Raw genomic sequence first — 25,134 nt, forward strand, 5'->3', positions numbered from 1 at the left:
CATTTTTTTTTAAATCGAAAGGAAGCTTTCGTCTGTCAATCCTTATGTTGTGTGAATATATCATTAGAAAAAAGGATATATAAAATTTAACAACCACATGCATTGCTTACTTCTATATGTATTTAAAATCAACCCAAATATTTGAAGTCCTGTGACTGTGCGACAAGTGTCTGAGGGAATCTATGTAATGAACACGTGTAAAATCCTGATGTGTTTGATTAAAGATGGTACCTTCAATGGTGTTCTGTATTTGTACATAACTGGATTAAGGCTCATCAAAAGGAATTGAAAGATGTGGCTGTGTTTACACAACAAAATCTGCTAGGAGTACAGACAAACTGGTGCATTTAGGAACTATCAAAGGCATGGCAGGACCTATATATATATAAACGGTATATGTAGTCTATGTTTCAGAAAATATAGAACTTACCTGGATTTTGATGTGCATTTTTTCCAGTCTGCAGAAGATAGCAAAATCTACAAACACACGAGTTTCATTTGATACGGTCCACTCAGTTACACACTTTAAATCAACTAGTGTTTGCAGATGTCTTTTGTCCATTTAAATCAATACTACTCACAATATTGATTATATGAGGGGAGCTTCTCAAACTTTTCCCCAACTTAAGTTTAATTAGACACCATCTGCAGTAATGAACTAAAATGAATAGCAAAATCCAGAAAAGTTTTATAATTTTCTGAAACAAAATGCATTTAAAAATTAATTATCTAGGTGCTGCCATACCAGAAATCTTCACCAGGTGCACAGGTTTGTCTACTCTCGGAGTAAAATGTGTGGTGTAAATACGGCTATTTTAGCAAAAAGGTTATGATGAACCTTAATCCAGTATAACCGTCCGATGGAGACATTACAATGAATTAAAATAACTATTAGACCCGTCATATATTTCTATCCTATCCGCAGTTATAGAACGATTTTGATCCGTATTACATTGTTTAATAATATGTAACCTCATCCTATACATTATTTTACAGTATAACTGCACCTTTCAATACTTCTTCTTCTTCTTCTATATGTATGTCCTTCCAATTATGGAACACCTCCTCAACGGATATTATCCAGGTGGGGAGTTAATTAAAACTTAAATAGTATGCACTAAAAGTTTTCCACAAATAACTAAAAAAAAAAAATATTTTTGATTCACTGTACACGGATAAAACCTAATATATTTAAGGACTGATAAAAAAAAAATTTCTTACGCAATTAAAAGGTAAAAATATCTAGGCCCTATCAATATGTATTTTAAGATTTAATGTACACAACTAAAATCTAAAAATATAAGGTGCTTTATACAATGGAAAGCAGGACACCCCTGCCTCTACCTTTACACATATGTACATAGTGTTCATATCATATCTTTCCTCATTACACTGATTGTATTATCTATATATTTAGCGATACAGTTATTATTTTCCTTGTAATTTCCATACACGCTGAGAATGGAGTCTATCACACATGTCTGTAGCTAATCTTTGAATTTCCACATTCGGTCCTATTGCTAAGCTTTGGCAGCAGAAAAGAACTGTCGACAATAAGTCTTATCAGATCCAAATGTCCTTTGAATTCTTTAGACCAATATCCCATGCCAATAACTGATATCACATAAGACTTAAGTTTGCTGAATGTTTCTTTTCTCTGCTGGTGTAAGGCTGGACACAACAGCAGGAAATGGATTATATCTTCATCCGACATTCAACAGCATTTACATAATGCCGACTCCCTGCCACCACTAAATTTAGATCTGTGAGATTCAAGTAAATAAGTCCCAGTTAGTAGCCGGACTTTAATCGCTCCCTTTTTAACATCCGAGACGGTTGAAGAAAGGCTGGTCCAAACCGGATGTGTAGAACCAATTCTTAACAAGGTTTTGTCCAAATATGTTAATGAAGACTTTGTTTCTATTTCTTTAATGAGGGTTTTAGTCCAATAATCCTGAATTGCTAATTTAACTGTTGCTTTCCATTTTAATTTTGACGGTAAATTTTGATTTAGTGTAGTTATACTTGGCAGATCATATAAAGCTAGCACACCTGTGACCTTACAGAAGAAGCTGAGATGGTTATCAATATTCATGATGATTTGTCGGTCTTCTAAGACTTGAACTGTCGAACTGTTACAAGAAAGAACACTGTACAGAGATGAAAGTTTCCTTTTATGTATTTCTGCCTCAATTGTTAGAGCACCCAACAGCATAAATACCGATCCAGTGGCTGTTCGTGTAGGCAGAGACTGAATATTACGCAGTGTTTTTGTGTGAAATTGGGTCATGATATCAAGTAGGCTCTGGTTAAGAGTGACTATTTCCATTTCATATAACAGACGAGGAATAACATAGCTCTGATATATCCTCTAAGATGTCTATGGGTTTAGTCCATTTGTTCCATGTAGGCCAGTATTCATCAGAGAGTATAGGGTTCTTCTCGCAATGCTGATGCGCGCATCAACATTAAGATTGTTTTCCTTCAATTCTGCTCTTATTAAGCCAAGATGTGTTGTGTCTTCTGATTGATAAACAGGGGTATTGCCTAGTGTCCAGTGTAAGTCGGACCTGTTTATATTTTTCGGTTTGTTGAGGATGACAGCTTTAGTTTTGGTAGGATTTATTGTTACTCTATACTGTCTGGCATGATGAGTTGCAACAGAAAGCATGCATTGTAATTCCTGATGGCTGCTGCTTCAGAAGGCTATGTCGTCCGCACAAGTTGGGCAACCAACATAATTTGTGCCAATTTTAAGACCAAGACGGTGCGATTTAAGATCCTCAAGCAGATTGTTCACATAAACTTTATATAAAAAAGGTGAAAGAATGCCTCTTTGTCGTACTCCCTGATGAATATTGAAGCTATCACTAATGGTTCCCTTCCATTTGACTCTTGAAACTAGCCCTGAGTAAAGATTTTTCACTATTGACCAAAGAGGATGATTCTGAGTATGGTCATATAACGCATCTAGTAGTATGATGTGATCTACCACGTCGAAGGCCTTCTGACTGTCCACAGTAATAAGAAATAAAGGCTCCATTGTGACTAGTTTTACTTCTGCTCTAGCTTCAGTGATAAATAGGCTGGCCATAAGCATCGATATAATTTTTTTAATAAAAACCTTTAATAGGTAGCTGGTGTACTTTTAAAAGAAGGAAGTCACCATACAAGAATTTCTTACAATTACAAGATATTTTACAGATCTCATTCACAGTACAGATTAATTTTCCGCGGACATGCTGGTCTGGTAACAGTTGATGTTATTCCACTAGAGTCTATAAAGTGATAATTTAGTCTAAGATGCATGATTTTTTATACGACTGCAAACATTTTTTGTGGATCGTATAATGGTATGATGTCGTCGTCGTCCGAAGACACATTTGGTTTCCCATCAATAACTTGAGTTTAAGTGAATGGATCTATGAAATTTTTTAAGAAGGTTCACAGTTCTTCACTGAAAAAAGGTAAAGGTGTCACGGATAGACGAGAGCTGACTTAGGAGTTTGTACTTACAGATAATAAATGACTACTACTTTAAACAAAATAACAATTTAATTAGGTACAAATTTACAAATATAAATAGATGAAATCAAATGAAATAATACTGTCAAATGTTTAATGAACTGCTCCTTCTTCTTTATATTAAACTATGAAATCTGGATAAACGATACTACGGAATTTTACGTATTTGGTTTTCGGTAACTACACAAAACTGGCCCAACATAAGCGGTGTACCTATTGTCTAGACTCGACTCCAAATATTCTATGTTGCCAAGTATTGATGATAAACACGGAACGCCGCACTGTCAACAGGTTTCACCACCATCTGTACTATATCTTCATACTTTACAATACAAAACTACATACACCTAGCCCGCAAACTGGGACCTATTGAAATACATACTGTACGTTAAGATACAATACTATACTTAAGAAATATACATATGTTTATGTATTACGCATGTCGCATAAATAATGACAAATACTTAGTACGACTACTTATGTTCAATCTATAGAAGATTATAGCATATTGAATAATGCATTACTTATACACAAATAATTACGGCATATCGTATAATGCCTTACTTTACAAGTCACATAATTGACTTTATTGTATACTATCATTATACAATTACTACACACAATATACAGCTTTTAACGCTGAATATACATTTATGCTTATACGTTGCATATTACTTTACATACTTATGGAGATACATACATCATTGCATTATCGTACGCAAACGTTCCTAAAATACCAAACAATTTCGATACTCGAATATTTACTACAGCCGGAAACATATAACCGTGTTAAACTTTCATTATAATGAACATTAATTAACTTATTACATTTATAAAATAGCAATGTCAAAAATTACAATTACAATTGAAATAATTATTCTATATTTGCGTTGTTGCAGAAAACTGAACACTTTAGAACGAATAATGATTAAACAAATAAGAATAAATTGAATCCTACCTCAGAAATCCAGTGTGTGTGTCCACGCCACATTGTAAACTAACTTTATACAAACATTTCTGACCACACCTTGACTCGTTAAGGTGTTACCTGAGAGTGAATAGTCAGCTCATCAAATACAGGTATCACTGTTACTCAACCCGTTCGACAAGTTTACAGGTAAATGCCCAAGTAAATAGTGGACACTACTTAATTAATTAGATGTAAAATGTGGACATGTATTATACACCGAAGTCTGCAGAATATAGCATTTATAAGATACTGACGTTCTGCAAATCGAAATAGAATTCACAACCAAAATAACAACATATATGTGAGTAAACAAAGTCACCCTGTGACAGTTCCTCCCCACAAAAAGAAGTACGAAGTACTGATAATAAAAAATATATATAAACAGAAATAGATTTACATACAAAAACCCATCTATGCAAATAAACTAGTCCAAATCAAAAGACAAACTAATCATACTAACGACACTACCGGACAGTAATCGACTCTTGACCAGGTCCAAAAAAAATACCAACCGACCCTTACAACAAATCGACATATACTCACCTAAAAGATGAATAAGGATCATTATCAGGTCTTGTCGCCTCATAACTTAAACCTATTCAAAGTGTTATGTCACGACATATCCTGCCCACAACATCACGGTTTGTCACCATTTCAAATCTAGTCCTGTGATATTTAGACTGTTCAACAAAATAAAACTAACACTATCAAATCTTCACTACTTACTATTCATTATAAAACAAAACACTGTAATATTTACATCCTAAACTCTACTGAGATAATCTGCACCCACATTATCTATACCTTTAACTGCTACAATTCTAAATCTGTAAGGCTGTAGAGCTAATGCCCACCTCATAAGTCTAGCATTCTCTACTTTCTTCTTATTAAGATAAGTAAGTGGCTGGTGGTCAGTCTCAAGTATAAATTCTCTACCGTATAAATACCTCTGAAATTTCTGCACAGCCCAAACGATGGCTAAACACTCTTTTTCAATAGTGGAATAAGCCACTTCACTCTTCTTAAGTTTCCTACTTGCATATGCAATAGGCATCTTGGAGTTCTCTTGATACTGCATCAGTACTGCCCCAATCCCTCTATCTGATGCATCAGTCATCAGAACAAAAATCTGAGTGAAATCTGGTAATTTCAATATAGGAAACCTAACTAAAGCACACCTTAAAGACTGAAATGCATTCTCCTGTGCATTTTCCCAAACAACAATACTAGGCTGTCCTTTCTTCGTCAGATCAGTAAGTGGAATTGCAATACAGGAGAAGTTTGGAATAAACTTCCTGTAAAACCCAACTAATCCAAGAAAAGACCTTACCTGTTTCTTTGTAACTGGTCGTGGAGCTTCTTCTATCGCTTTAACCTTGTCTGGATGAGGTTTAAGTTTGTCATCACCGACAAAATGACCCAAACACTCTAGACTACCATAACCTATGGAACACTTACTAGGTCTAGCTGTAAGATTTGCCCCTTTAAGTCTGACCAAAAGTTCATACAGTACCTCTAAATGTTGCTCAAATGTCAAGGTGAAGATGATTATATCATCTATGAAATTATCTATATTCTCCATACCTTTTAACAATATTCTCATTAATCTGCAAAAAGAAGCTGGCGCAGTAACCAGTCCAAACGGCATTCTACGAAACTGAAACAAACCTTTAGGTGTTTGAAAAGCGGTTTTCGGTTTGGCATCCTCTGATAACGGTAACTGCCAATATCCTTTTGATAAATCGATTCGTGAAAAGTACTTATGTCCTGCTAACTTAGAAAACATCTCTTCTGCATTCCCCATCGGTTCAGTGTCAAACAAAGTCTGGCTATTTAACGACCTAAAATCAATACAAAATCGGTTTGTATTGTCCTTCTTCTTAACAATGACGATCGGTGACGCATAAGGACTCGTAGATGCTTCTATAACTCCAAGGTCTAACATTTTACTAACCTCAGCATTTACTGTGTCTAACATACTATATGGAATAGGATACGGTTTCATCCTTATAGGCGTTTCACTGGACAATTTAATGTCATGCTCCAGAAGATCGGTACATCCTGGAGAATCAGTAAAGACTTCAGGAAATGAAAACAGCAATTCCTTTACCTGTAATATCTGATTTTCATCCAAGTCTGGATTAACATCAATATGACTAGCATTCTCACCTGAATCAGTAAAAGGTATTTCATGAATCTCATCATAAACATCCACTTGGTCACTATCAGTATCTATCACTGCAGAACTTACCACTGTTAAATCATCATCTACGTCACACCTTTCCACATACCTTTTCAATAAATTTGCATGGAACGTTTTAATCTTCCCATTCATCTGTATTCTGTAGTCTACCTTACCAAATTTCTCAGTAATAGTAAAAGGACCTTTCCACTGCATCAACAGTTTATTCTTATCCGTAGGTAAGAGCACAAGAACCTTTTCACCTACCTTCATATGTCTTTGCTTGGTCGATTTATCATAATATACCTTATTCTTCTTTGATGCAGACGCCAAATTACTTCGAGCAAGCTCACAGGTAGCTTCTAATCTCTCTCTTAAATCTATCACGTACTGATATGTAGACTTTACCTCAGGATCGTCTATCTCTTTAGTCCATAGCTCCTTTAATATTGCCATAGGTCCCCTCACCTGTTTACCATACACGAGCTCAAATGGCGAAAACTTCAGACTCTCCTGTGGAACTTCCCTGTATGCAAACAGTAATGCATTTACATACCTGTCCCAATCTTTATGTCGTTCATGACACATTCTCTTCAACATCAGTTTTAGACTTCCATTGAACCTCTCTACTAACCCATTACACATAGGATGATAACCAGTTGTAGTTAACTGTCTAAGCGATATGAGTCTACTTACCTCAGCCATAAGCTTAGATGTAAACTGACTTCCCATATCAGTTAACATTTCCTGTGGAACTCCTACTCTAGAAAATATATCTACTAATGCCTCAGCAACACTCTCTGTCTCAATATCCTTCAAAGCTATTGCTTCAGGATAACGTGTAGCATAATCTACCAAAGTCAGTATATATCTACTACCTCTGTCTGTTCTAGGAAAAAGAGGTCCAATGAGATCAACTGCTACGCGTTTAAACGGCTCATCTATCAACGGCATAGACTGTAAAGGTACCTTACCTATTTTTCCTTTAGGAACTGTACGCTGGCATATGTCACAAGACTGACAAAATCGCTTAACATCCGCCGAAACACCTGGCCAATAAAAAGCTGATAATACTCTATCAAGTGTACGCTGTGTACGTGTACGCTGTGTACCCATGTGACCTGACATAATCGACTCATGTGCTACTCTCGTCACTGTCTCGCGATGAAACTTCGGAACTACTAACTGAGTACAACTTACCCTATCAGGTTTTGACGACGAAAACTGTCTGTATATCATACCTCTTTTTAAAATCCACTTTACTTTTCCATTCTTCCGTGTAACTGTATCACCCGTTAATACATACCTTCTTATTTTATCCAACGTTGTATCTTCTAGTTGAGCTTTCTTGATTACATTTGGATTTACCTCATCTGTGATGATATCTTTTACCTTCAGTTGCACAAACGGCTTACTTTTGTTTCTTACCTGTTCTCTTGTCTCAACAGCTCCCGTTTGTTGCCACAAAGGATCAGGCTTTCCTGGTTCTCTAGCGTCCTCTACATTACCAATTATCAAGTCATACACAGGATTAGCCATACACCATCCTTCAAATTCTCCCTGTGAATATGGTGTATCTATATCAATTCTAGCTATTGGCACTTCAACTCTGGTTCCATCTTCCAAAATACATACCTGTTTTCCACCCGTTAATGACTCATTGCCAACCATATCACGTTTAACCACAATACCACTGCAACCAGTATCTCGTAAAACCGTGACTGGTTTACCATCAACATAACCTGAACTTACAGGCATACTTACATTTGCGGTTGACTGACAAGACAACGGAAGTGTACTTGTACAACCAGTAGGAATAGCATCTACTATAGAATCTGTAGGTATAGTACAGGTATTACATACTTTACCTTTAAAATTCTTTCTATCGTCTGACGATCCACTGTTGGTCTTTTGTAGATTAACTCTACAATCCGTTGCAATATGTCCATTCTTACCACACCTAAAGCACTTTCTGTCCCTATTAGGTACAAATGAAGTACGTTCTGTTGGTTTTATACTTCTCTGTTCTTTCTTTGTACTATAATCAACTGGTTTCGAACCACTTTGGTTTCTTACTGAAGATGTGTTTGACTGATTACCTTTATCTATAAGATTGGAAGCACTTGTTTGTCTTGCCTCACGATACTGATCAGCTAAAGCTACTATTTTCTCTAAAGAATCTGGTATTCTCTCTTTTAAAAACAAAGACAAGTCCTTCGAACATATATGTAGAAACTGATCCCGTATAATCAAGTCATACAAACTTATATAAGTAGTATCTGTATGTGCCATATCAATCCAACGCTTAAAATAGCTATCTAACCTAACAGAAAACTGTATAAAAGTCTCACCTGGCTCTGGTCTACAACTTCTAAATCTACGTTTAAATCCTTCTTCAGTCATATCATACCTTTTTAGTAGAGCATCTTTCAAAGCTGGATAATCAAGAGCTTTATCAACCGGCATAAGTGCATATACATCAAGAGCCTTGCCCTTCAATAACGCACTAAGATGAGTGGCCCAAATATCAGGTTTCCACTTTTGAGCAGTAGCATAACGCTCAAATCTCCTAACATAACTATCTATCTCATCCTTACCTTCTTCAAAAGCTGGAATTTTAGGTCCACGAACTGTATCATGTGACCCCCCTGTACTTACTAATTGTTGTAACTCAGCTTGTTTACTTAACTCTTCCATTTTCTGACTATGCGTCAACTTTTGTAGTTCCAATTCATTCTCAACCTTAGCTTTCTCAATCAAAACTTTTTCTATAGCTGCTTTTCTATCTCGTTCGTCTTTCTGTTCTTGCCTTAAAGCAGCCCTTTCATCTCGGACCCTATCCTGCTGATCTTTAACAAACCTTCTCAACTCATCATCTTCATACCCTAATGAAGTACCCAAATCTCTAATCTGTTGAATCTGTTCCATCTTGAACAGTCAACAAACCAAACACCAATTTCAAAAAACAAAACGCCAGCACTCAATGTACCTACTGCAACCCTCAGTGTACTACAATCAATTACTAAATATATGTAAGTACCGATACTCACAGTTTACAATGTAGAGCAGAAACAACACCAAACCTCCAAGGCACGAACCAACATAGACACAACTGTGAAATCTGGGTCCCAAATATTCAGTTCTCCTCACAAACACCTGAAGCTATACAATTCAAACATATAATAAAACAATACAAATGGAAAAATACATGGTGAAAAAAAAATACAATCAAAAATACATAAGATTGAAAATTTAAATTTAATGAAAACTCTCTAAGCCTTTTAAACAAATCCCACTTCTGACACCAATTGTCACGGATAGACGAGAGCTGACTTAGGAGTTTGTACTTACAGATAATAAATGACTACTACTTTAAACAAAAAAACAATTTAATTAGGTACAAATTTACAAATATAAATAGATGAAATCAAATGAAATAATACTGTCAAATGTTTAATGAACTGTTCCTTCTTCTTTATATTAAACTATGAAATCTGGATAAACGATACTACGGAATTTTACGTATTTGGTTTTCGGTAACTACACAAAACTGGCCCAACATAAGCGGTGTACACATTACGGCTGCCCTATTGTCTAGACTCGACTCCAAATATTCTATGTTGCCAAACTATTGATGATAAACACGGAACGCCGCACTGTCAACAGGTTTCACCACCATCTGTACTATATCTCCATACTTTACAATACAAAACTACATACACCTAGCCCGCAAACTGGGACCTATTGAAATACATACTGTACGTTAAGATACAATACTATACTTAAGAAATATACATATGTTTATGTATTACACATGTCGCATAAATAATGACAAATACTTAGTACGACTACTTATGTTCAATCTATAGAAGATTATAGCATATTGAATAATGCATTACTTATACACAAATAATTACGGCATATCGTATAATGCCTTACTTTACAAGTCACATAATTGACTTTATTGTATACTATCATTATACAATTACTATACACAATATACAGCGTTTAACGCTGAATATACATTTATGCTTATACGTTGCATATTACTTTACATACTTATGGAGATACATACATCATTGCATTATCGTACGCAAACGTTCCTAAAATACCAAACAATTTCGATACTCGAATATTTACTACAGCCGGAAACATATAACCGTGTTAAACTTTCATTATAATGAACATTAATTAACTTATTACATTTATAAAATAGCAATGTCAAAAATTACAATTACAATTGAAATAATTATTCTATATTTGCGTTGTTGCAGAAAACTGAACACTTTAGAACGAATAATGATTAAATAAATAAGAATAAATTGAATCCTACCTCAGAAATCCAGTGTGTGTGTCCACGACACATTGTAAACTAACTTTATACAAACATTTCTGACCACACCTTGACTCGTTAAGGTGTTACCTGAGAGTGAATAGTCAGCTCATCAATACAGGTATCACTGTTACTCAACCCGTTCGACAAGTTTACAGGTAAATGCCCAAGTAAATAGTGGACACTACTTAATTAATTAGATGTAAAATGTGGACATGTATTATACACCGAAGTCTGCAGAATATAGCATTTATAAGATACTGACGTTCTGCAAATCGAAATAGAATTAACAACCAAAATAACAACATATATGTGAGTAAACAAAGTCACCCTGTGACAAAAGGCTTCTTACAACTTGTTTTCAATCTTTTTTTTTTATCTTTAGCTCTTTCCAGTAAGGCATTTAGAAACTTTTTAGGAGATTGGTGTATGTTGGTTAATGTCTCTTTGGAGCTAACTTCGTGGATATGTCATTAATCTACATTGTATTTGATATTAAAGAGACAAACAGGAGACCTCCATTGTATTTAAGGTAAAAATAGATCACATGCAATTATCATAACTTTACTGCCTAGATGTCCAGTACATTTTAAAATATTTGCTTCCAAATACACTTTACCAACTCGATTTTCTGTATCAGGCTTTAAACACAGGAAAGGGTTTGGCTTAATGTTAAATGTATTTATTACCTTAAGAAAGAAGCCCCAATGATTAGTCCCTCGACTGTTTCTTCGAACTCGGTATCATTCTGCAATATAATTGAATTTAAGTTGCATTGACCAATAACACTGATATGTGATTATAAGTCTGAACAGAATAACAAACTTTCATATAACTGCAAAATTGCAAGTTGAATGGAAAACATTTGTTCTGTCTTTATCTTCAGTGTTTGGTTTACTTTTAATAGTTCAATTTATAATTAAAAGCAGGGCTCCAATATACACTGTACATGATTGGTTAAAATGGTACTAAATTTTAGCTTAAAATGTGTTTTAGTATGTGTATTAATAGATACAGGTTGTACGACATGTTTACAAATGCAAAGTAGTACATATCTATCATTTCAAACATCAGTTAATATTTATTTGATTTTAGAATATACATTATTGATACGTGAAATTTATGGTTATTTAAAAAAGATCAAGTATTTTTTACATTTCATAGGAATGGAAATCTTGCTCACCATTATGTTGATATCAATCATTGAGTTGACAAATATGGAACCCCTATATTCCGCCACTTTGACATTTTTTATCACAACCTTTTCGACCACGGCAAAGACCGTTGTCATATTGACATTCTACCGCCAAAGATTTACTTTCACGGGGCGGGGTCTCAAGATGGTATTTGTGACCCGCAGTCCCCTGTATGTGCTTTCTGTCTAGTTTGATGGTTCAAGCTCTTATGGAATCTATTTTATGACAAATAAACAATGTAAGTTTAATATGCATGTTTATCTTGTATTATTAATTTAATAATTAAACGGGAAAAGATTTCAAATAAAAAAAAATATGTAAAGGATGACTCCAAGTTAGTATTCAATTGTAACCAATAAAAGTGTAGTTACAGAATTTTTCTGCTCTTGGGCACCACTTCCATTGTTCATTTCAGAAAAAAATATCTTGGAAGCTAGATTTGTTCTGAATTTACACATGGCCCAGGCCATGATGTTCGAAATTCATCATGAGCATTAGGGAGGAATACAAATAACAAACATCTCAGCCCAGGCCATGTTTGTATTTACAACAAATTAACAGCTTTCATGAATTGTTTCTATTCTAATAGTCAAATACAATCAACAAGTATATACATGAAATCAAAGTTGGAGTACACATTTTGCGGTTTTGTTACCATTACTATAACGTTACTTCTGATCAATCGCAATAATTGCAAAATGTGTACTTCACTGATTTATTAAATGTATATTCTTGTCTTTGAAGACACCACACTTGCTGGTGAAATGTCAACCAATAAAAAATACATTTATTTCATGTTAATACATTAACATTTGTAGAAATTCATCAATGATAAAAGTTCCAATAAGTATAAAGTAATTAAATTGATATGTAACTGGTATATGTTAAAAAATAATAATGAATTCTCCACATACTAATATTCATTGGAATATGTTGAATTAGTTTGAAAAAAAACTTAATCATGCTATTTCTCCTCTAAGAGATATTCTGATATTGATTAGAATTGTACATACATTACTGGCCTCCACTATGGGCGGACTCATGAAGTTATCAATACGGTCTTGGTAATTTGCTAGTGCAAATGGTACTGAATCAAAGCATTTGTTCTGTATAGAGAAAGAAATAAGAATTATATTGTTCAGGGTATTTTGCAATAAGTACATACTTTATTCGTAGCAAGTTTGACAAATATTTTATACTGATTTTTACAAATGTGGCAGTAATCCACTATTCAATTATGACCAGTCAAAATTCAAGTTTTTAATTATTTTGATGCTAGTGTCACTAACAATAGACACACCGGGCATATAAATAACTAATAGCCTAGTACCTTTAATAAGTATCTACAGACGAAATATGTACAATTTCCTATCCTAAGGAGCTGCTTTCACCCACAACGACTAACACTAAGTGAGTTCAATACCTCACATTGATATGTGTTGCAGGTCAAATTAGCTGATACTTTCTTTATAGTATATAGGATTAAAGGTTGAAAATCAATAAACCAGTTATTTCGTTTTCTTTCAGATAACGTCTAGACATTCATGGAGAAATAGATGGATTTAGTCAAATGGTGACATTCCTAATTTCGAGCACAAACAACAGTGTTTGATAAATTTATAGATGCCAACAGTGAATATGATTTACCATCTTGGATCAGATGTGATCATGGTGTAGAGAATGGAGATGTATGCTTATAAATGGAGCACATTCGAGGTTCTGGTAAAGGAAGTGATATAAATGGGGAAAGTCCCAGTAATGTTTGGATTTATGATTAATTTGTTTATATGGAAAATGAAAACATAGAAGACACTGAACAAATGATTGATGGAGACCGAGAACAGTGATCTGATTGTCCAATGACGGAACAAGGCACAGTTGTTATGTCTCCATGTATGTACTTAACAATGCTGATAATCTAAGTTTAAAAATGATATGTTATACAAATAAAACAATTTTCATATGCTAAAAAGTAACAATATGTTGATAGTTTTTGTCATAAAGGAAACATATACCTGCATGGTGTCATTGTATCTTGAGATATCCAATGATATTTTCTTTAATAATGTATTTCTTAGCTTATTTAACGTTATAAACCTGCATGTCATTTAATTTTTAATTTTTTTTTATTTAGAGAGGAAAAGGGGATCGAAAGGGAAATTTAAGGTAAAAACCTCAGGAACACCACAACAAATTGAAAGAAAAAAGCGAGATAGGGAAAGAAATGATACTGCTAGAACCCATCAGATGTTCGTCAAATTGGCGAAGGCTTCAGTTGCTGAGGAAGGCTATCATACTTTTAGTAATGCAGAGGGAAAATGGAAAAGTCCATTGTTCAGCAACTGATGACCTGAAAAGGAATTTCATAAACAATAAGCCCATATTGGAATTTAAAGGCAATACAATTGAGACAAGAAGGCAGTCAGTGTTAAACAAACTGCTTGTTGCAGAAATAAAAAGCCAGTCTGTAAAACCTTTCACATCGAAGGGACCATCCCAGATATCACTTGTGCCTGGCTTAGGAGCTACACAAAAAAAAATTCAAGGTGAAAAACTAATAGAACTGAACACAAAATGTTTGGAAAATATAAAGGGAAAATAAAAAGGAAAAGGTGGGGGGATATATAAATTGGTCATCAATACCAATAGAGGGTTAAATGTACCCCACGGAAATGAACTAAATCTTTTTAGATACCCAAAACAATCTAGGTTTGGATCAGGTATTAGATTTTCATACCAGGTAAGATATTATTTAAGACATTGTTGTACCAACCAACCAACTCTTCATAACCACCCCCCAAGGGTGACTGCGGAATAGAAGTATGGTCACCATTGGTCTTCCTCCGACCGGCAGTAAAACCCTTGCTAAAGTAGGGCGTCCGTTTGGCTGTGCGGGATGTACAATTTTGCAGCCACGTCCGGTCAGAATGGGGACGTTATATTCAATGCCTCGTGTAAAGAGCACGTTAAGATTGATTGATTAATTGTTGGTTGCTTAACGTCCAGTGGCAAATATTTCATGCATATTTAGGACGAGAACAAATTAACAATAAATACAATAGGCAGGTTCTGTAATAGGGGCGTCCGGAATTAAGGTCGGAGAAATTTAGACTGCCACGGGAAATGAGGGTATATTGGATAGGGACAGAAATTTAGCTTTATCTGATATTATTGGTTAGTTATGTTCTTATTGTATTGTTCTCTATAATCAGTCTTTTGTCACATTGTGTATATATTATGTATCGCCATAGCATGTTAAGAAAATCAACTTCCTTGAAAAAGATGATGCAGTTCACAAAGATAAATATTCTCATTTTTTACTTATCAGCAAAGAATATATTTATTTTTCTTTCAGATAGTAGAAATTATCAACCAGGACCTAATGGTGCAGTTTACATTCCGCTATATAGATGATGTTCTCTCACTAAATAGTACAAAATTTGGTGACTATGTTGAACGAATCTATCCCATCGAACTAGAAATAAAGGATACTACAGATACAGTTAAGTCTGCCTCATATCTTAACTTACATCTAGAAATTGACAATGAGGGTCGGTTGAAAACAAAACTTTACGACAAAAGAGATGATTTCAGCTTCCCAATTGTGAACTTTCTATTTCTATGTAGCAACATTCCAGCAGCGCCTGCATACGGAGTATATATCTCCCAATTGATACGATATTCCCGGGCTTGTGTTTCCTATCATGATTTCCTTGATAGAGGATTGCTGCTCACAAGGAAGCTATTAAACCAAGAGTTCCAAATGGTGAGGTTGAAGTCATTCCTTCGTAAATTTTATGGACGCCATCACGAGTTGGTTGACCGTTATGGAATAACCGTTTCACAGATGATATCGGATATGTTCCTTATGTCGTAACTACAATACCCTTCCCTTTTCACGAATGTAACTTACCGAATTAGACTATTTACCGGATTTGATAACATAAGCAACTCGACGGGTGCCACATGTTGAGCAGGATCTGCTTACCCTTCCGGAGCACCTGAGATCACCCCCAGTTTTTGGTGGGGTTCGTGTTGCTTAGTCTTAAGTTTTCTATGTTGTGTCATCGGTACTATTATTTGTCTGTTTGTCTTTTTATTTTTGGCCATGACGTTGTCAGTTTGTTTTCGATCTATGAGTTTGACTGTCCCTCTGGTATCTTTCGTCCCTCTTTTACAAAGATTCTGGCACTAAAAACTACAAAGTGTGGCCGGAAATTGCTGACATTTCTGGTGTCTAGAAACCAAATAGTGAGACAACTGGAGCAAAATGAAACAATTATAACGGGCCGCAATTTCTTAATAAAACTTGACGTGTGGTTTTTTTTTTTTTCTATTACTTCTTTCAGTAAACAGTCAGGGATATTATTACGCAAGTTTAAATGTTACTTATTTCAGTGATTTTGCTGTATTCTTTCGCTCTTCAAACATGAATTTCTACTAAAATACTTTTGCTCACATCCATTAATCTTATATTTTGTATAGTAAGTTCTTTTTTATTTGTTGGAAAAGGAAAAACGCTTAAAGATATCAAAAACTGGTATTGTTAATAATGTGTATTGTAGCGAGCCAGGGGTTGACTAACCCAACAGAAAACAAAATTTAAATTTCTTTATTCCAACCACTTGGAAAAGTATAAACTCTAGACTTACTGACAAGACTGAATATTCTACTAAATAAATGATAAGTTGTTCTCCCTCTTTAATAAAATCCACACAATCAGATTATGAATTCAGCTATAGGCGAGTGACAATTTTCAAAAAGACGCTTAGTTAACGACTTTAATGCACCCACCTAAAATACGGCTATATTATATATCATTCGAAAGCGTATTACATTTACTTTCATTTTTGCCTGGTCGTCAACAATTCGTACGGTGCAATTTTCGTTAAATCAAGGTCAAAAGTCTAAACTAAGCATTCCAAATGTTTGCGATAATTACACAAAATGCCATTTTGAGGTACTTGTATAGTATTTTATTCCCTAAAATTGATCAAAACCTTATAAAACAAATTATCATGATTTAAAATCAAGTGCAAACTTAAATGTTGATTGCGCTATATTAACAAAAAATTGCATTTCTTGAAAAAACTTCCAAAAATGATAAAATTGCAATAAAATCTAAATGTTTTCTGAAATTTGAATATTTGTATGTAAAAAATAGAATAGATTTATTGTTTATGGACTGAGGGAATTTTTTCATCATTTTAAACTGCAATTAATATGATGTAGGTCCAGATTCAGCCTTCTAATGAAGCTTTTGTAGTTGCCCCAAAAAACACCATCTGCAAATCGGGATCATTTAGCTTTTTTTGCTAGATAATATTGCTAATATCGGCAGATTATGATCAACCATATTTAAAAAAAGGCTATGGAAGAACTTTAAGGAACAAAAGAAGTATATTTAGTAAAAATTAGTTTCCCGATGTGGAAAGACATGTTACAAAGATTATGCTCGTTCAATGTTCGAAAGAAAACTGTCTGTACCGTGCGCTTTTCAATGTCAAATCCGGCAAATTCATTTAAAAGTTAATCCATTATAATATACTTTGTTAGTTGTTTTGTAATAAATATGACTGAAAATCAATAATTCAGATTAATTAAGATTGAAAAACCTTCATGAACAACTGTAATCACCATACTGGTTTATGTATTGTTCACACAATTCGGTATAGTATTTTAAGAAGATTTGTTTGCCTGTCTTACTTTTTCGCCATGGTCACTCCAAGTAAAATTTCAAAACAGAAAGTCTCTTATCACATGTCAAAACCAAAAGCTGAAACACACCAAACGATTGGAAAACAGTTTTGATAGACCTCGTAGTTCTCTCTCTCCATCTCTATCTATCTTTATATGATATAGCGGAAATGTAGGAATCATCTTGTCCTTACGTCCTTTTTTCATTTGTTCTTTCCATTCACATATCCATATGTTAGTCTCAAAATTGTAATGAGCAATATTCCTTCGACATTGCTTCGCAGAATTATTGAAGTTCAAAGTGCACATATGGAGGTTATACGTGAAGGGATTTGTTTCATAATAGACATATTCAAATAGCGCTGAAATTAGAATTCGCTTTAAATTTACCAGAACATACCTGCTTTCAAGCTATCTCATTAAGTTAACCCTAATCTTATCAAAATGTAGTTCTCTGATTTCGTTATTCTCATGCGATATATGAGCAGGCGAGTCGTGATTGATCTTAATTTTAGTCAGATTTGTACGGGTTTTTTCATGTCAACTTATATCACTTACTATAGTTGAGAGATCATCGCACCATTAGAAACTTGAACCGAAAAATATGAAAATCAAGTGAGAAAATCGCAAAAAGTCGCTGTCAGATCAATAACAGAGGGCTCAGTGCACAATAAATATCCACGAACATAATTTAAGATCAGATGACATAAAACCAATTAAAAAACTAAATAAATTCAATGAGCAACCAATGCTTAATAGATGATCTACTAAAATAGTAGATCGTGCTCTTTTTTTTTAAATGCCTAAAATGAAAATATTATGTGGCAAATCAACATTGAAATTTTAATGCAAAATCATGGCCCATAACATTTGAAATAAAAGTGGTTCAAATGCATTTATATTTTTGTTTCTATTAAGAAACTTTACTTGTAACATTTAGCTAAAGTAAACATCAACATTAACATTGCTGTGTTTGGTTAGAGGTTGCCTACTTTTACAAAAGGTGATCAATGCTGATTGGTATATTTGTGTTGTGACACATACACAGTAACTTCGTCCTTGATACTAATAGCTATAACTAATGTATTGTTGATGGGGATTGCCTGTTTTCCTTCCGAAGGTCGGTGGTTCCTTGGGCATTCCATGGGCCTAAACCATTCAAAACTGATCGCCGCAAAATACTTAAGAAGCCAAAAGTGTTAAACCGAAAACTGCGTCAAACACCAACAATGAATCAATCATCTTCATATTAAAATATATTTATAATATGTAACCTACTCAGGGAGTAAATTTGATTCATGGAAATGTATGTATTATTATTGCGAGTTGCTAGATTTCCCAATTCAAACATTAATGTAAGTAAATATAATTGCTAGGGTCTCAATTTATTTACAAGACATTACGTAAACGGATAGGATTAAATATATTGGCCAGGCATGAAGAACATTTCAGTGGCTAGCTTATAATAGTTTTCACTTCCTCATTCAATGCAAAATGCAATATAAGCAACCAAGAAAACATTGAAATATTGAATTATCAAAGTTTCGCTCTTAAACTTTTCCCTAAATGCACGAATTTTCTGTGTATTCTATCCTTTAACATTTTTGCACTTTTAAAATTTGTGTTTTTCAACATAATATCGACTACATACAAATTGTTTTAACAAAGAACAGCTAAAAAAAGCTATTTTCTTGCAGATGGCGGTATTTTGGGCAACTGCATGGTTGTAATAATTGGCTGTTTAATTAACAAGAAGCTGACTTCTTGTAAAATTAGAAGTTGTCCGTCCTTGACCTTTCTCGTTGTGATTTGACAGAAACTACACCATACGAATTTTTGACGACCGGACAAAAAAGGTAGTGCAGATGATGTGCTTTCGAATAGTATATGATTTAGCCGTATGTTAGGTGGGTGCATTAAAAATAAAATGTTATGGTTAATGTCACTCGTCTTCTAATGGATATTCAGCTTATGTATATATCCTGGTGAAAAGAACACCAAACAAGTTACTGAAGTTTCCAATTTTTAGTATGTATGTAGTTCACATACTAGTACATCAAATATTTATTTCACAGTTTGTACAGCAATTATATAATACCGTAAAATTTTAGCACCTCTCTATTCCTCTCTTAACCAGTTCCAGAGTTCCAAATAAAAAATGTAGGAACTCTATCTTTTCAAAATATGTCACAGTTTCAAAATTGGTACACAAAATACATTATTAATTGTCTTAAAATTCATGAAAATAGGAGGTAGTGATCTCAGTCCCATATAATGCTCTATGTAGTACTGATATATATACGAACTTTTACACCTTTGAGTCTTGCTATATAATTTACTTATTCAAACTAACATTTCTATATATATATATAGAGTTTTAATAACTTCTATAGAAGGTAATCAGAAACCTTTTCTGATTAAGATAATTTAAGTTTAGAAAACTGATTCCTTATCAGTTCAAAATATGTTTTAATTACTGTCAGGCCCTTCCTGATACAGTTAAAAATGTTGTTTAAAGAAATACTGTCAGGTCCTTCCTTACACAGTATTCCAAAAATATCAAGGCAACTGCCAGGTCCTTCCTGAAACAGTATCTATTTTAGATATCAGTTAGATCCTTTCTGACTGTTATCAAATTTAAATATGGTTTCCACACCTTATGGAAACCATAATACCTATTTCCAAATATTTCCTATTTATTCCTATTGAAATTTAAGTGTGTTTAAAATACAAACATCAACTAAATAACTATATAACAGATTAACTTCAATAAAACTAGAACTATTACAACTGGAGCATTTGCCGGCAAAATCTAACTTAATACGGTTTGAAAGTTTTTGCTACAGTCTCCTAAATTTAACTTAACATGACTAATAAGAACAAAAGATCAAAATCTTCAGATCCCGGCTTCTAAAAGTCCGCTAAATAAAGTTCTACTTTTAAAACTAAGAAAAAATAGTTTTTACCTTTCTAATAATTTCTCGTACTAATAAAATTTAGTTTAAAGTAAATAAAATTGCGTAATTTGCCTAAAAATTTACGTAAGCCAAAATTTCTGCCTTAACTAGCCAAAGTTTTAAGCAAGACTAACTACTTTTTATATTAGAACTTCTACTATGTTATTTAATTCAATTCTCCATGGCAACAATAAATAAAGTAACGACGGCTTGAATGGACGGTTTGACAGGTTAGACAACCAGGTAAGCAATATCCGTAGAAAGGGTTTGTATTCTGGGCTATTTCCTTCAGTAGTAATTCCTGTGTTGTAGTAAAAGTTGACAATGCCGTTAAGATCTGCTGGTTAAAGTTAGATGTTGGAGGTTGGTTAATAGAAGGTGGTGGAGTCTGCACTACTGGTTGAGGTTTTAGAGTTGGAAGTTTGGGGTGCCTCAGACCCCAAAATTTGTGGCAGAATGTACTCCGCATCTTCGTCCTGTATGAGATCCTGATCAAAGATATACTGCACTGATGATGAAATTGAAGGCGAATAGGGATCTTGATCAGGACTCAACAAAGTTGACATTGGTGTTTCAGGTCTCTGGGATAATTCTGGAAATTTCATGGTGGTAGTTACAGGTACAGTTGAGTTAATGATTGACGGAAGTGACAGGTGATATTGATGTTGATACAGATGGTGTCTCTTACGGCAAGTACTGAGAAATGGCAGATGAGATTGTTGTTGAATGGTCTGCAATGGAGGTCATCGTCACATCTGGCATAAAAAAATCATACAGGTCATCCATTGGAGAGCTGGACTTCAATGGCATGACCTGGTTAGCTGCTGGTCTCACTGTCGCGGCAGGGACGTCAACAATGGAAGATGGCACTGCAGGGCTGACGGGTATGGCAAGGCGGCGTAGGGAGGCTGCACCCACACAAACCCAACCTAGACTGCAGGGATGGCTGTGGTGTAGCAACAGCAACATGGTAGCTGCTGCCAGTAGGGTAAGGGTGAGTGGCTGGTAAATCTGCCACCCTTACTGGAGCCTTGGTCTGGACATGGTGAGTGGATAATAGAGATGCTGCTCTTACCGGAGCCTGGGTCTGAATAGAGCGAGTGGCTTGTAGAGCCACTGCCCTTACAGGAACCTAGGTCTGCTTTGGATAGTTGAAAGGTAGATCTGCTGCCCCTACTGGAGTGGCCAGAGGTCTTGCCCCGACCTTGGATGCCCAATGTCTCTGTGAATCCAAAGCTGGCAAGACCTCATAGTCAGGAAAGTCTTGTACAGCATTGAAAACATGTGGTTGAGAACTGGCGAACAAGTACTCAGAATCTCCTCTGAATCTGTTTTCTGTGGTGCACAAGTTCCTTTGATTTACATGGGGCATGAATGTGTCCACATGTTTGTGAAGTGCTTTCAGAGATTCACATCTGTACATACAGAGGGTACAGAAAAATGGAGCCACCTGTAGGGCCAGGTGCCTCTTGAAGATATGGGCCTCCATACGGGTCTTCTCAGCCACGTGGGCTTCCTCTGTGGGTGGACATCTCAAGCATCTGTAGGCCAAGCCTCTTTTTGTCATACGGATTTGTGAAGACCTCTGAAAAAGTAAGGGCAGATAAAAGTCTCATGTTTAACACAGGGACTTGCCCGTAGTAAAAGTTCCTATATATCAGTTTGCCTAAAAATAAAACAGATCACAACCATCCTAGTAAATGAGCCCCCAAGGGTGACTGGGGAATAGAAGTATGGTCACCATTGGTCTTCCTCCGACCGGCAGTAAAACCCGTGCTAAAGTGGGGCGTCCGTTTGGCTGTGCGGGACGTACAAATTTTCAGCCACGTCCGGTCAAAATGGGGACGTTAAATCCGATGCCTCGTGTAAAGAGAGTGCCACACTCTTTGTGACCTGTTGCAAGGCTAAATTTCTGTCCCTATCCAATGTACCCTCAATTCCCGTGGCAGTCTAAATTTCTCCGACCTTAATCCCTTAATCTATTACAGAACCTACCTATTGTATTTATTGTGAACTTGTTCTCGTCCTGAATATGCATGAAATATTTGCCACTGGACGTTAAGCAACGAACAATCAATCAATCAATCCTAGTAAATGACCTATTATTTTGGTTATTTTATTTTTAGAATACATGACCTTTGTGGCAATTGTGTTGAATTCTGGAAAGCTTATCTGATACTTTTGCTGATTTAAGTTAACATGTATGTAAAGAAAAGATGGCATAAAACAAATAAGACTTCAGTCTAATTATAAAACAATGACCAAAGTACATACGACTTTGCAAGGTTTAAAGCTGACAAACTTTAAAAGTACATGTGACCTCCCAAGGTCAAATATATAGCAATAATAATAACAAAATACACCGACTTAAATCCAAGTCAACCTTATTGCCAAGGACAATAGATACACATGTAGGACATAGATATAAGGATTTCAACAAACATATTTTATAAGTTTTTGTGTGTAATGTAAACACACATTTTTAAATGGCAAAACTAAACAATGTTTTGACTCGTCAAAAGAAGTCAGACTTTAAACTTTTTAATCCATATGGGGTGGGATTGACCATTATAGGGTTTCAGTTTGTCATGATTGACAACTTTCCTTTTGCTATGGGCATCAATTTGAATTTCATAATTCAGGTCATTTATTTTCTTGGTCATTAGACAAGGACCAATAAAAAGGGGTTGTAATTTGGGACATATTCCTTCCCTTTTAATCTCATTACGGTACCAAACCTTATCTGAGACTTTATATTCATATAAATTGGTTTTATTGTCATAGTAGTCTTTTCGCCTTTTACAGTTTACTTCCAAATGTTTTCGTTGCATTCTTTCTTTTATTTTTAGGGCATGATTGCCCCATTAAGTACATGTATCAGCTTCATTTGTGTCAAGGGGGCGCCTTTATGTATTAATTCGTATGGAAGTCTAACTTCCCTTCCCAACATAAATATATTTTGGGTCAGGCATGTTGACTCATTTGGACTAGCTCTGTATGCACCTGCTAAACAGCCCAAGTTCATGTCCCAATTGGTCTGTTCTCCCCTAAGGTAGGATTTTTATCATGGATATTATACTACGGTTAAATCTTTCCGTTTGTCCATTACATTTTGGATTTCTAGGACTTGTTCTAGTTTTCCTTATTTCCAGAATTTTACATAATTCCTGAAAAATTTGACTTTCATAGGCACGGCCTTGATCAGAATGAATAGCCAAGGGACTGCCAAAACGACGTATGACTTCATTTAAGATCAACTGTGCACATACAACAGCAGTCTGGTCTTTAACAGGAAAAACCTCAACCCACTTTGTAAAATAGTCGGTCACAGTTGAAATAAATTTATTGCCACTAGGTGTGGTGGGTAAGGGACCTAGAAAATCAATGGCTAATCTATCAAGTGGTGCACCAACAGGCATGGTTCCTAGTGGGGCTCTTGAGGACTTATTAGGGGGTTTATTTGCACCACATTTGTCACATTGGCTAATCCAGACATATATATCCTCCCTCATTTCATACCAGAAGTATCTTTGGGATAATTTGGCTTTTGTTTTCTTTTTGCCTAAATGGCCTGACAATATAGAATTATGCATCTTTTTTAAAATTTCCCTTTTGAGTAGTAAATGTTGATGTTAGTTTATCTGTATTAAAAAAATGAAACATATCATTTCATATTTTATTTGTTTCAGACATAATATATATATTACATGTAGTTATAAATCAAAAAGTCTTTTTTTTTCTGACTGCTCTAGGTCAATCTGATAAGCTAAAGTTTTTAATTGCAACAACCTCCTATTTGGGAGGTAGTCCCATCTTCTTTTTATACCTGTAATAGATATAATATTGTTGAATTTTTTTACTATTACTTGTGCCAGTCTGTCTTAAGAATTAGGCAATGGTTTAAACATGCATGACAAGCCAATCTAATGCAAGTTAACATTGATTTCAGCTTATAATATGATTGATTGTTGGTTGCTTAACGTCCAGTGGCAAATATTTCATGCATTTTCAGGACGAGAACAAGTTAACAATAAATACAATAGGTAGGTTCTGTAATAGGGGCTTCCGGGATTAAGGTCGGAGAAATTTAGGCTGCCACGGGAAATGAGGGTATATTTGATAGGGACAGAAATTTATCCTTGTAACAGGTCACCTACGGACCCCTCAAAGAGTTATTGCAAGGGTTTTTAACGTGCAAAGAGCGTGGCACTCTCTTTACACGAGGCATCGGATTAAACGTCCCCATTCTGACTGGACGTGGCTGCAAATTTGTA

Source organism: Mytilus californianus, unplaced genomic scaffold (genome assembly GCF_021869535.1).
Source record: "Mytilus californianus isolate M0D057914Y unplaced genomic scaffold, xbMytCali1.0.p SCAF_27, whole genome shotgun sequence".
NCBI classification, from domain to species: domain Eukaryota; kingdom Metazoa; phylum Mollusca; class Bivalvia; order Mytilida; family Mytilidae; genus Mytilus; species Mytilus californianus.